General features: G+C 45.9%; 1 protein-coding gene across 1 annotated transcript in view; it reads right to left on the bottom strand.

Annotated features, from left to right (window-relative positions):
- LOC123481454 (mitogen-activated protein kinase 6-like) overlaps positions 1 to 4,390 on the bottom strand; it is a 36,088-nt gene extending 31,698 nt beyond the window's left edge. The window contains exon 1 of the mRNA XM_045205721.1: positions 4,119 to 4,390. The gene's annotated coding sequence lies outside the window, so the exon portion shown is untranslated. The remainder of the gene's footprint in view (positions 1 to 4,118) is intronic.
- Positions 4,391 to 12,027: the final 7,637 nt, after the last annotated feature.

The raw sequence follows: 12,027 nt of genomic DNA, 5'->3' as shown, positions 1-12,027 counted from the left end.
CACTACAGAACGACATAGATCAATAACTACAGTCAGACATAGATCAATAACTACAAAATACATACATCAATAACTACAGTCAGACATAGATCAATCACTACAGTAATACATAGATCAATAACTAAACAAAATACATAGATCAATAACTACAGAAAGACAGATATCAATCACTATGACATAGATCAATAACTACAGTCAGACATAGATCAATAACCACAGTAATATATACAGTCGTGGTCAAACGTTTTGAGAATGACACAAATACTAATTTTCACAAAGTCTGCTGCCTCAGTTTTGATGATGGCAATTTGCATATACTCCAGAATGTCATGAAGAGTGATCAGATGAATTGCAATTAATTGCAAAGTCCCTCTTTGCCATGAAAATGAACTTAATCCCCCAAAAACATTTCCACTGCATTTCAGCCCTGCCACAAAAGGACCAGCTGCCAACATGTCAGTGATTCTCTCGTTAACACAGACTGGAAGATTTAAAAGGAGGGTGGTGCTTGAAATCATTGTTCTTCCTCTGTTAACCATGGTTACCTGCAAGGAAACATGCCTTCATCATTGCTTTGCACAAAAAGGGCTTCACAGGCAAGGATATTGCTGCTAGTAAGATTGCACCTAAATCAACCATTTATCGGATCATCAAGAACTTCAAGGAGAGAGGTTCAATTGTTGTGAAGAAGGCGTCAGGGCGCCCAAGAAAGTCCAGCAAGCGCCAGGACCGTCTCCTAAAGTTGATTCAGCTGTGGGATCAGGGCACCACCAGTGCAGAGCTTGCTCAGGAATGGTAGCAGGCAGGTGTGAGTGCATCAGCACGCACAGTGAGGCGAAGACTTTTGGAGGATGGCCTGGTGTCAAGAAGGGCAGCAAAGAAGCCACTTCTCTCCAGGAAAAACATCAGGGACAGACTGATATCCTGCAAAAGGTACAGGGATTGGACTGCTGAGGACTGGGGTAAAGTCATTTTCTCTGATGAATCCCCTTTCCGATTGTTTGGGGCATCCGGAAAACACCTTGTCCGGAGAAGACAAGGTGAGCGCTACCATCAGTCCTGTGTCATGACAACAGTAAAGCATCCTGAGACCATTCATGTGTGGGGTTGCTTCTCAGCCAAGGGAGTGGGCTCACTCACAATTTTGCCTAAGAACACAGCCATGAATAAAGAATGGTACCAACACATCCTCCGAGAGCAACTTCTCCCAACCATCCAAGAACAGTTTGGTGATGACCAATGCCTTTTCCAGCATGATGGAGCACCTTGCCATAAGGTGGCTCGGGGAACAAAACATCGACATTTTGGGTCCATGGCCAGGAAACTCCCCAGACCTTAATCCCATTGAGAACTTGTGGTCGATCCTCAAGAGGCGGGTGGACAAACAAAACCCAACAAATTCTGACAAACTCCAAGCATTGATTATGCAAGAATGGGCTGCCATTAGTCAGGATGTGGCCCAGAAGTTAATTGACCGCATGCCAGGGCAGATTGCAGAGGTCTTGAAAAAGAAGGGTCAACACTGCAAATATTGACTCTTTGCATAAACTTAATGTAATTGTCAATAAAAGCCTTTGACACTTAAGGAATGCTTGTAATTATACTTCAGTATACCATAGTAACATCTGACAAAAATATCTCATAACACTGAAGCAGCGAATTTGTGAAGACCAATACTTGTGTCATTCTCAAAACTTTTGACCACGACTGTAAATCAATCGCTATAGTAATACATAGATCAATAACTATGACATAGATCAATCACTACAGTAATACATAGATCAATCACTACAGTAATACATAGATCAATTAAAGTTGCTGAAAATGTCCCAGTGTAGTAGTCCTCACACTTTACCCCCCCCTCCTCTCCTCTCCCTCTCCTCTCCCCTCTCCTCCCTCCCTCTCCTCCTCCTCTCCTCCCCCTCTCCTCCTCCTCTCCTCCCCCTCTCCTCCTCCTCTCCTCCCCCTCTCCTCCTCCTCTCCTCCTCCTCTCCTCCCCCTCTCCTCCCCCTCTCCTCCTCCTCTCCTCCCCCCTCTCCTCCCCCTCTCCTCCTCCTCTCCTCCCCCTCTCCTCCTCCTCTCCTCCTCCTCTCCTCCCCCTCTCCTCCTCCTCTCCCTCCCCCTCTCCTCCTCCTCTCCTCCTCCCCTCCTCCCCCTCTCCTCCCCCTCTCCTCCTCCTCTCCTCCCCTCTCCTCCCCCTCTCCTCCTCCTCTCCTCCTCCTCTCCTCCCCCCTCTCCTCCCCCTCCCCCTCTCCTCCTCCTCTCCTCCCCCTCTCCTCCCCCTCTCCTCCTCCTCTCCTCCCCCCTCTCCTCCCCCTCTCCTCCTCCTCTCCTCCCCCTCTCCTCCCCCTCTCCTCCTCCTCTCCTCCTCCTCTCCTCCTCCTCTCCTCCCCCTCTCCTCCCTCCTCTCCTCCTCCTCTCTTCCCCCCTCTCCTCCTCCTCTCTCTCCTCCTCTCCTCCTTCCCTTCTCTCCTCCCTCTCCTCCCCTCTCCTCCCCTCCTCTCCTCCTCCCTCTCCTCCCCCTCTCCTCCCTCCCTCTCCTCCCTCCCTCTCCTCCCCTCTCCTCCTCCCCCTCTCCTCCCTCCTCTCCTCCTCCTCTCCTCCCCTCTCCCTCTCCTCCTCTCCTCTCCTCCTCCTCTCCTCCCCCTCTCCTCCTCCTCTCCTCCCTCCCTCTCCTCCCTCCCTTCCCCCCCTCTCCTCCTCCCTCTCCTCCCCTCTCCTCCTCCTCTCCTCTTCTCCTCCTCCTCTCCTCCCTCCTCCCCCTCCCTCTCCTCCTCCTCTCCTCCTCCCTCTCCTCCCCCTCTCCTCCTCCTCTCCTCCTCCTCTCCTCCCCCCTCTCCTCCTCCTCTCCTCCTCCCTCTCCTCCCCCTCTCCTCCTCCTCTCCTCTATTTGCAAGGTCAGTCTACAGTATCATTTGATGAGGCCCTTTTGACTCCCTCTCATATTGTACATGATTGTGTCAACATGCTGAGGGGAGCTAAAGTCGTAGGATACCAATCACACTAGCTTATGTAACTAATGTTGAAACTGAAGCCATATTACTACTCAGATGGTCAGTAGGAAGTAGTACCATAGATAGTGGGAGCTGTATTTGACAAAACAACCCTGCTGTGACTTTGATATCAAATTGAAACTCTATCATCATGCACATAGTGACAACAAACCTGTGTCTACACTGTTACTACAGAACCCCTTTGTATCGATGTGCTTTACGGCTGAGAAACCCCTCTCAGGAGTCCCAGGATGCGGCCCAAATGGCACCCCTATGCCCTATGTATGGAATATGGTGCCATTTGGGACATCATTCCAGTGTTATTTCCTCTGCACAGAATGTTCTCTGTCCTCAGAGTGGTTCTGACTGCCGTGTCTCCAAGGAGATGTGAAAATTCTGTTTACATCCGTCTGCCGCTCTGCTGCTGTGATGATGACACCGAGAATAATCAAGGGAAGCTTCTCACAAGCCTGCCTGCCTGCCTGCCTGCCTGCCTGCCTGCCTGCCTGCCCGCCTGCCCGCCTGTCTGTCTGTCTGTCTGTCTGTCTGTCTGTCTGTCTGTCTGTCTGTCTGTCTGTCTGTCTGTCTGTCTGTCTGTCTGCCTGCCTGCCTGCCTGTCTTTCTGTCTGTCTGTCTGTCTGTCTGTCTGTCTGCCTGCCTGTCTTTCTGTCTGTCTGCCTGTCTGTCTGTCTGTCTGTCTTTCTGTCTGCCTGTCTGCCTGTCTGTCTGCCTGTCTGCCTGTCTGCCTTCTGGTCGTCTGTCTGTCTGTCTGTCTGTCTCCTTCACCTGCCTGCCATGCCTTCCTGCTGCCACCATATCTCACCACAGAGAGAGAGAGAAAGAGAGAGAAATCGTCAAAAACTCAATTGCTATTCGGCTGAAACAGACAGTCACAGCCACTTGCCCAGCCAACACACCTGTCATGTCTCTTAGACTCTCCTACATGCCCATAGAACACACCTGTCATGTCACTTAGACTCTCCTACATGCCCATAGAACACTTCAACCAGTTCCTCACTCTGCACTTCTACTGTTCTTCTGCCTTGTTCAACTTATTCTGTAACGTTATGTGCAAGTCAAATCAAGTCATTATATCAACCCCCCCCAGCCATCTATCTCTCTTACCAGGGTTGAAATCCTCCCGGAGTGTCAGGAACGCCATGGTACAGAACAGCAGTTAATCCATACAGTTATGCACTAAAGAAAGAGACCAATATCCAACGAACCAGCACAGCTAGTCCCACAGTCCACAGGGCTTACAGTAGCCCTTCAGCAGCCAGGCAAAGGGAAGTAGACAGTTGCTAGACAGACAGACAGTCCACTGGTAGCCTGTGGAGTGATACAGTACTGTGTAGAAATAGATTGTCACAGTCTTGGTGATATGTTGTATTGCTCTATGTGAGTCAGTCTGGGTTGTGAGGTGGAGCTCTATGAAGAGCAGATATAGGCTGGACATGGAGAGGGGGAGGAGAGAGGGAGGGAGGGGGGAGAGAGGGAGGGGGAGGAGAGGGAGAGAGGGAGGGGTAGGAGAGAGAGAGAGGGAGGGGGAGGAGAGAGGGAGGGAGGGGGGAGAGAGGGAGAGGGAGACAGAGGGGGGAGGAGAGAGAGAGGGAGGGGGAGAGAGTGAGAGAGAGGGAGGGAGGAGACTAAGCTGAATATGGTTAGATCTGTCACTGTGTCACACTGCCTGTTAGACCACTGCACAGTTATACTCTCTATCTCTATCTCTCTCTCTCTCTCTCTCTCTCTCTCTCTCTCTCTCTCTCTCTCTCTCTCTCTCTCTCTCTCTCTCTCTCTCTCTCTGCTGCTTCCTGACAACACAGAGTTTATGACTTGCTTATCTTCATGCGATTGTGTTAGTTGCATGTGTGAGAGAGTTTCAAGTATAAGAAGTGAGGTTGCTGTATAATCCTACCATATTAGTTTCCATAAAACTCTTATTTTGTGAAGGGCAGTGCGGAGTTGCTTTTATCATGTGGTATCTGTTCTGGTCGATATACAGTTGAAGTCGGAAGTTTACATACACCTTAGCAAAATACATTTAAACTCAGTTTTTCACAATTCCTGACATTTAATCCTAGTAAAGATTCCCTGTCTTAGGTCAGTTAGGATCACCACTTTATTTTAAGAATGTGAAATGTCAGAATAATAGTAGAGAGAATTATTTATTTCAGCTTTTATTTCTTTCATCACATTCCCAGTGGGTCAGAAGTTTACATACACTCAATGAGTATTTGGTAGCGTTGCCTTTAAATTGTTTAACTTGGGTCAAACGTTTCGGGTAGCATTCAACAAGTTTCCCACAATAAGTTGGGTGAATTTTGGCCCATTCCTCCTGACAGAGCTAATGTAACTGAGTCAGGTTTGTAGGCCTCCTTGCTCGCACACGCTTTTTCAGTTCTGCCCACACATTTTCTATAGGATTGAGGTCAGGGCTTTGTGATGGCCACTCTAATATCTTGACTTTGTTGTCCTTAAGCCATTTAGCCACAACTTTGGAAGTATGCTTGGGGTCATTGTCCATTTGGAAGACCCATTTGCGACCAAGCTTTAACTTCAACTTCAATATATCCATATACTTTTCCTCCTGATGTGATGTGTATTTTTAATGGATTATCAGATGAAATTGAGTTAATCATGAACATATAGTTAAAATTCTTTGTGGCTAACTGAATTGGGCCGTTTGTTTTTGTCTCTCTCTTCAAACACAGTGAAGAGGAGCGGCACCAGGGTTGAATAGAGTTTGGGCTAGACCTTTGTCTCCTTGGTATCTTCTTGATTGATTACAGGTTGAGGGGGTGAGGTACAGGGGAGCGGGTGATTGGTTGGAGTAATAGTTCAGCCGTCCTCAGGGACAAAGGAAGTGGGCGGAGCAATAAAAGAGCGGGAAAACTGAAGAGGACTATATAAGATGGAGGGAGACCTTAAGAATGGGTGCCCCTCTGCAGACGGGTATCGGCTTTGTTGAAAACTTTAATAAAGTCATTTCTTGATGCAACAAAAACTCTGTAAGACCTTATTTGAAATAAAGTATGGTGTTTATTTTCCACAACAGACACAACACACACACACACACACACCAGGTCAACCAATGCCACTGCATACAGTGCCTTCAGAAGGTATTCACACCCCTTGACTCTTTCCGCATTTTGTTTTGTCACAGCCTGAATTTAAAATACATTACATTTAGATTTTGTCACTGGCCTACACACACAATACCCCATAATGTCAAAGGCACCGTAGCTACACCTCAGACTACATGGCTCTGATTCAGATCTACTGTTCTAAACAACAGAAGCTCTCTCTCTCTCTCTCTCAATTTCAATTTCAATTCAATTTAAGGGCTTTATTGGCATGGGAAACGTGTGTTAACATTGCCAAAGCAAGTGAAGTAGATAGTAAACAAAAGTGAAATAAACAATAAATATTAACAGTAAACATTACACTCAGAAGTTTCAAAAGAATAAAGACATTTCAAATGTCATATTATGTATATATACAGTGTTGTAACAATGTGCAATATCAATGTTAAAGTACAAATGGGAAAATAAATAAACATAAATATGGGTTGTATTTACAGATGTGTTTGTCCTCTCTCTCTCTCTCTCTCTCTCTCTCTCTCTCTCTCTCTCTCTCTCTCTCTCTCTCTCTCTCTCTCTCTCTCTCTCTCTCTCTCTCTCTCTCTCTCTCTCTCTCTCTCTCTCTCTCTCTCTCTCTCTCTCTCTCTCTCTCTCTCTCTCTCTCTCTCTCTCTCTCTCTAATCTGAATCATACTGAGTAATCCTCACCCTAGCACCTCTGTGACATCGCTGCTGAGACTGCCATCTTATCAGTCCAGATACAAGGGCAGGAGCAGGAGTAGACAGACTGATATAATAATATAATATGATGGCTGATAGACTGGACATGAGCAGGAGTAGACAGACTGACAGACTGACGTGTGTGTGTGTGTGTGTTTGTTTGTGTGTATGTGTTTGTGTGTGTGTGTGTTTGTGTGAATGCTGCTATTGTTGACCTCATTAAAACCAAGGAGCCTCTGTTCCCCCTAAACCTCCACAACTCAGATCCCCTGCTGCTCCTGCTAAGACCTCTGTGTGTGTGTGTGTGTGTGCACGTGCGTACGTGCACATGCATGTGTGTGTGCGTGCAAGCGTGTGTGTATGCATGCGTGTGTGTGTGTGTGTGTACCTTTGTAACACAAAGCAGGTCCAAACATTGTCAGCGACTGCTACATTAACAGAGATGAATGAACTACAGTACTGTAGTCTTTTACATAACAGAGATTAATGAACTACAGTACTGTAGTCTTTTACATAACATAGATTAATGAACTACAGTACTGTAGTCTTTACATAACAGAGATGAATGAACTACAGTACTGTAGTCTTTACATAACAGAGATGAATGAACTACAGTACTGTAGTCTTTACATAACATAGATTAATGAACTACAGTACTGTAGTCTTTACATAACAGAGATGAATGAACTACAGTACTGTAGTCTTTACATAACAGAGATGAATGAACTGCAGTACTGTAGTCTTTACATAACAGAGATTAATGAACTACAGTACTGTAGTCTTTACATAACAGAGATTAATGAACTACAGTACTGTAGTCTTTACATAACAGAGTTAATGAACTACAGTACTGTAGTCTTTACATAACAGAGATGAATGAACTACAGTACTGTAGTCTTTTACATAACAGAGATGAATGAACTACAGTACTGTAGTCTTTACATAACAGAGTTAATGAACTACAGTACTGTAGTCTTTACATAACAGAGATGAATGAACTACAGTACTGTAGTCTTTACATAACAGAGATGAATGAACTACAGTACTGTAGTCTTTACATAACAGAGATGAATGAACTACAGTACTGTAGTCTTTACATAACAGAGATTAATGAACTACAGTACTGTAGTCTTTACATAACAGAGATTAATGAACTACAGTACTGTAGTCTTTACATAACAGAGATTAATGAACTACAGTACTGTAGTCTTTACATAACAGAGATGAATGAACTACAGTACTGTAGTCTTTACATAACAGAGATTAATGAACTACAGTACTGTAGACTTTACATAACAGAGATGAATGAACTACAGTACTGTAGTCTTTACATAACAGATTAATGAACTACAGTACTGTAGTCTTTACATAACAGAGATGAATGAACTACAGTACTGTAGTCTTTACATAACAGAGATTAATGAACTACAGTACTGTAGTCTTTACATAACAGAGATTAATGAACTACATTACTGTAGTCTTTACATAACAGAGATGAATGAACTACAGTACTGTAGTCTTTACATAACAGAGATGAATGAACTACAGTACTGTAGTCTTTACATAACAGAGATGAATGAACTACAGTACTGTAGTCTTTACATAACAGAGATTAATGAACTACAGTACTGTAGTCTTTACATAACAGAGATGAATGAACTACAGTACTGTAGTCTTTACATAACAGAGATGAATGAACTACAGTACTGTAGTCTTTACATAACAGAGATTAATGAACTACAGTACTGTAGTCTTTACATAACAGAGATTAATGAACTACAGTACTGTAGTCTTTACATAACAGAGATTAATGAACTATAGTACTGTAGTCTTTACATAACAGAGATTAATGAACTATAGTACTGTAGTCTTTACATAACAGAGATTAATGAACTACAGTACTGTAGTCTTTACATAACAGAGATTAATGAGCTACAGTACTGTAGTCTTTACATAACAGAGATTAATGAACTACAGTACTGTAGTCTTTACATAACAGAGATTAATGAACTACAGTACTGTAGTCTTTACATAACAGAGATTACACAACGATACACACTGCTGGTACACAGCAACGTTTCATCATATAATGTCTTTCTATATACCATTAAGATATAATAACTATAGTACAGTATGATCATACTTAATGTAACTTTAATCTAATGTTCTATAACATAAAAATTGTAGTGAAGTGATTCAACAACATGGTATTTGTCAAGTAACTGACTCAACCTACATTACCCAGTCACATTAAAGTACACAAGAATCTCTACCGTGCTGTTATTACCTCCATTGTATTTCACAGTTTTCTGTTGAGAGAGAGAGAGAGAGAGAGAGGAGAGAGGAGAGAGAGAGAGGGAAAAAGAGAGAGGAAGAGGGAGAGGAGAGAGAGAGAGAGAGAGAGGAAGAGGAAGAGAGAGAGAGAGAGGTAGGTAGGTAGGTAGGTAGAGAGGGAGAGTGAAAGAGAGAGAGAGCGAGAGAGAGAGAGACAGAACTCTCTCCCGTCTAGCTTGGAACAACAGAGTGGCGATCCATGAGTATAGTGAACCTGTGTGGCTCAGGTGGTAGGCCGTTTGCAATGCCAAAGGTCGTGGGTTCGATTCCCGCTGGGGGCCACCCATTTGAAAATGTGTGCATGTTTTTGTTAACCATAATCGTGGTGTTAGAAATGCCATGCTCTACCAACTGAGCCACAGAGGACCACAGAGGACCAGAAGGGGTGAGGACCGAAGACCAAGAGGACCACAGAGGACCAGAAGGGGTGAGGACCGAAGACCAAGAGGACCACAGAGGACCAGAAGGGGGTGAGGACCGAAGACCAAGAGGACCACAGAGGACCAGAAGGGGGTGAGGACCGAAGACCAAGAGGACCACAGAGGACCAGAAGGGGTGAGGACCGAAGACCAAGAGGACCACAGAGGACCAGAAGGGGTGAGGACCGAAGACCAAGAGGACCACAGAGGACCAGAAGGGGGTGAGGACCGAAGACCAAGAGGACCACAGGAGGACCAGAAGGGGGTGAGGACCGAAGACCAAGAGGACCACAGAGGACCAGAAGGGGTGAGGACCGAAGACCAAGAGGACCACAGAGGACCAGAAGGGGTGAGGACCGAAGACCAAGAGGACCACAGAGGACCAGAAGGGGTGAGGACCGAAGACCAAGAGGACCACAGAGGACCAGAAGGGGGTGAGGACCGAAGACCAAGAGGACCACAGAGGACCAGAAGGGGGTGAGGACCGAAGACCAAGAGGACCACAGAGGACCAGAAGGGTGAGGACCGAAGACCAAGAGGACCACAGAGGACCAGAAGGGGTGAGGACCGAAGACCAAGTTGGTGCCGGTTCCAAAAAGGTTGAGTCCGTGTCCTAAATGGCAATCTATTCCCTATATAGTGTGCTACTTCTGACCCTATGGGCCCTGGTCAAAAGTAGTGCACACCCTATTCCTATATAGTGCACTACTTCTGACCCTATGGGCCCTGGTCAAAGTAGTGCACACCCTATTCCCTATATAGTGTGCTACTTCTGACCCTATGGGCCCTGGTCAAAAGTAGTGCACACCCTATTCCCTTTAGTGTGCTACTTCTGACCCTATGGGCCCTGGTCCAAAGTAGTGCACACCCTATTCCTATATAGTGTGCTACTTCTGACCCTATGGGCCCTGGTCAAAAGTAGTACACACCCTATTCCCTATAGTGTGCTACTTCTGACCCTATGGGCCCTGGTCAAAAAGTAGTGCACACCCTATTCCCTATATAGTGTGCTACTTCTGACCCTTGGGCCCTGGTCAAAAGTAGTGCACACCCTATTCCCTATATAGTGTGCTACTTCTGACCCTATGGGCCCTGGTCAAAGTAGTGCACACCCTATTCCCTATAAAGTGTGCTACTTCTGACCCTATGGGCCCTGGTCAAAAGTAGTGCACACCCTATTCCTATATAGTGTGCTACTTCTGACCCTATGGGCCCTGGTCAAAAGTAGTGCACACCCTATTCCTATATAGTGTGCTACTTCTGACCCTATGGGCCCTGGTCAAAAGTAGTGCACCCTATTCCCTATATAGTGTGCTACTTCTGACCCTATGGGCCCTGGTCAAAAGTAGTGCACACCCCTATTCCCTATAAAGTGTGCTACTTCTGACCCTATGGGCCCTGGTCAAAAGTAGTGCACACCCCTATTCCCTATATAGTGCCTACTTCTGACCCTATGGGCCCTGGTCAAAGTAGTTCACACCCTATTCCCTATATTGCACTACTTCTGACCCTGGGCTGGTCAAGTAGTGCACACCCTATTCCTATATAGTGTGCTACTTCTGACCCTATGGGCCCTGGTCAAAAGTAGTGCACACTATTCCCTATATGGTGTGCTACTTCTGACCCTATGGGCCCTGGTCAAAAGTAGTGCACACCCTATTCCTATATAGTGTGCTACTTCTGACCCTATGGGCCCTGGTCAAAGTAGTGCACACCCTATTCCCTATATGGTGTGCTACTTCTGACCCTATGGGCCCTGGTCAAAAGTAGTGCACACCCTATTCCCCTATATAGTGTGCTACTTCTGACCCTATGGGCCCTGGTCAAAAGTAGTGCACCCCTATTCCCTATAAAGTGTGCTACTTCTGACCCTATGGGCCCTGGTCAAAGTAGTTGCACACCCTATTCCTATATAGTGTGCTACTTCTGACCCTATGGGCCCTGGTCAAAAGTAGTGCACACCCTATTCCCTATAAGTGTGCTACTTCTGACCCTATGGGCCCTGGTCAAAAGTAGTGCACACCCTATTCCTATATAGTGTCTACTTCTGACCCTATGGGCCCTGGTCAAAAGTAGTTGCACACCCTATTCCTATAAAGTGTGCTACTTCTGACCCTATGGGCCCTGGTCAAAAGTAGTGCACCCCTATTCCTATATAGTGCACTACTTCTGACCCTATGGGCCCTGGTCAAAAGTAGTGCACACCCTTTCCTATAAAGTGTGCTACTTCTGACCCTATGGGCCCTGGTCAAAAGTAGTGCACACCCTATTCCCTATATAGTGTGCTACTTCTGACCCTATGGGCCCTGGTCAAAAGTAGTGCACACCCTATTCCTATATAGTGTGCTACTTCTGACCCTATGGGCCCTGGTCAAAAGTAGTGCACACCCTATTCCTATATAGTGTGCTACTTCTGACCCTATGGGCCCTGGTCAAAAGTAGTCACACCGTATTCCCTATATAGTGTGCTACTTCTGACCCT

This window comes from Coregonus clupeaformis, chromosome 20, assembly GCF_020615455.1.
Source record: "Coregonus clupeaformis isolate EN_2021a chromosome 20, ASM2061545v1, whole genome shotgun sequence".
NCBI lineage: Eukaryota > Metazoa > Chordata > Actinopteri > Salmoniformes > Salmonidae > Coregonus > Coregonus clupeaformis.
This window is presented reverse-complemented; position numbering and strand designations above follow the sequence as displayed.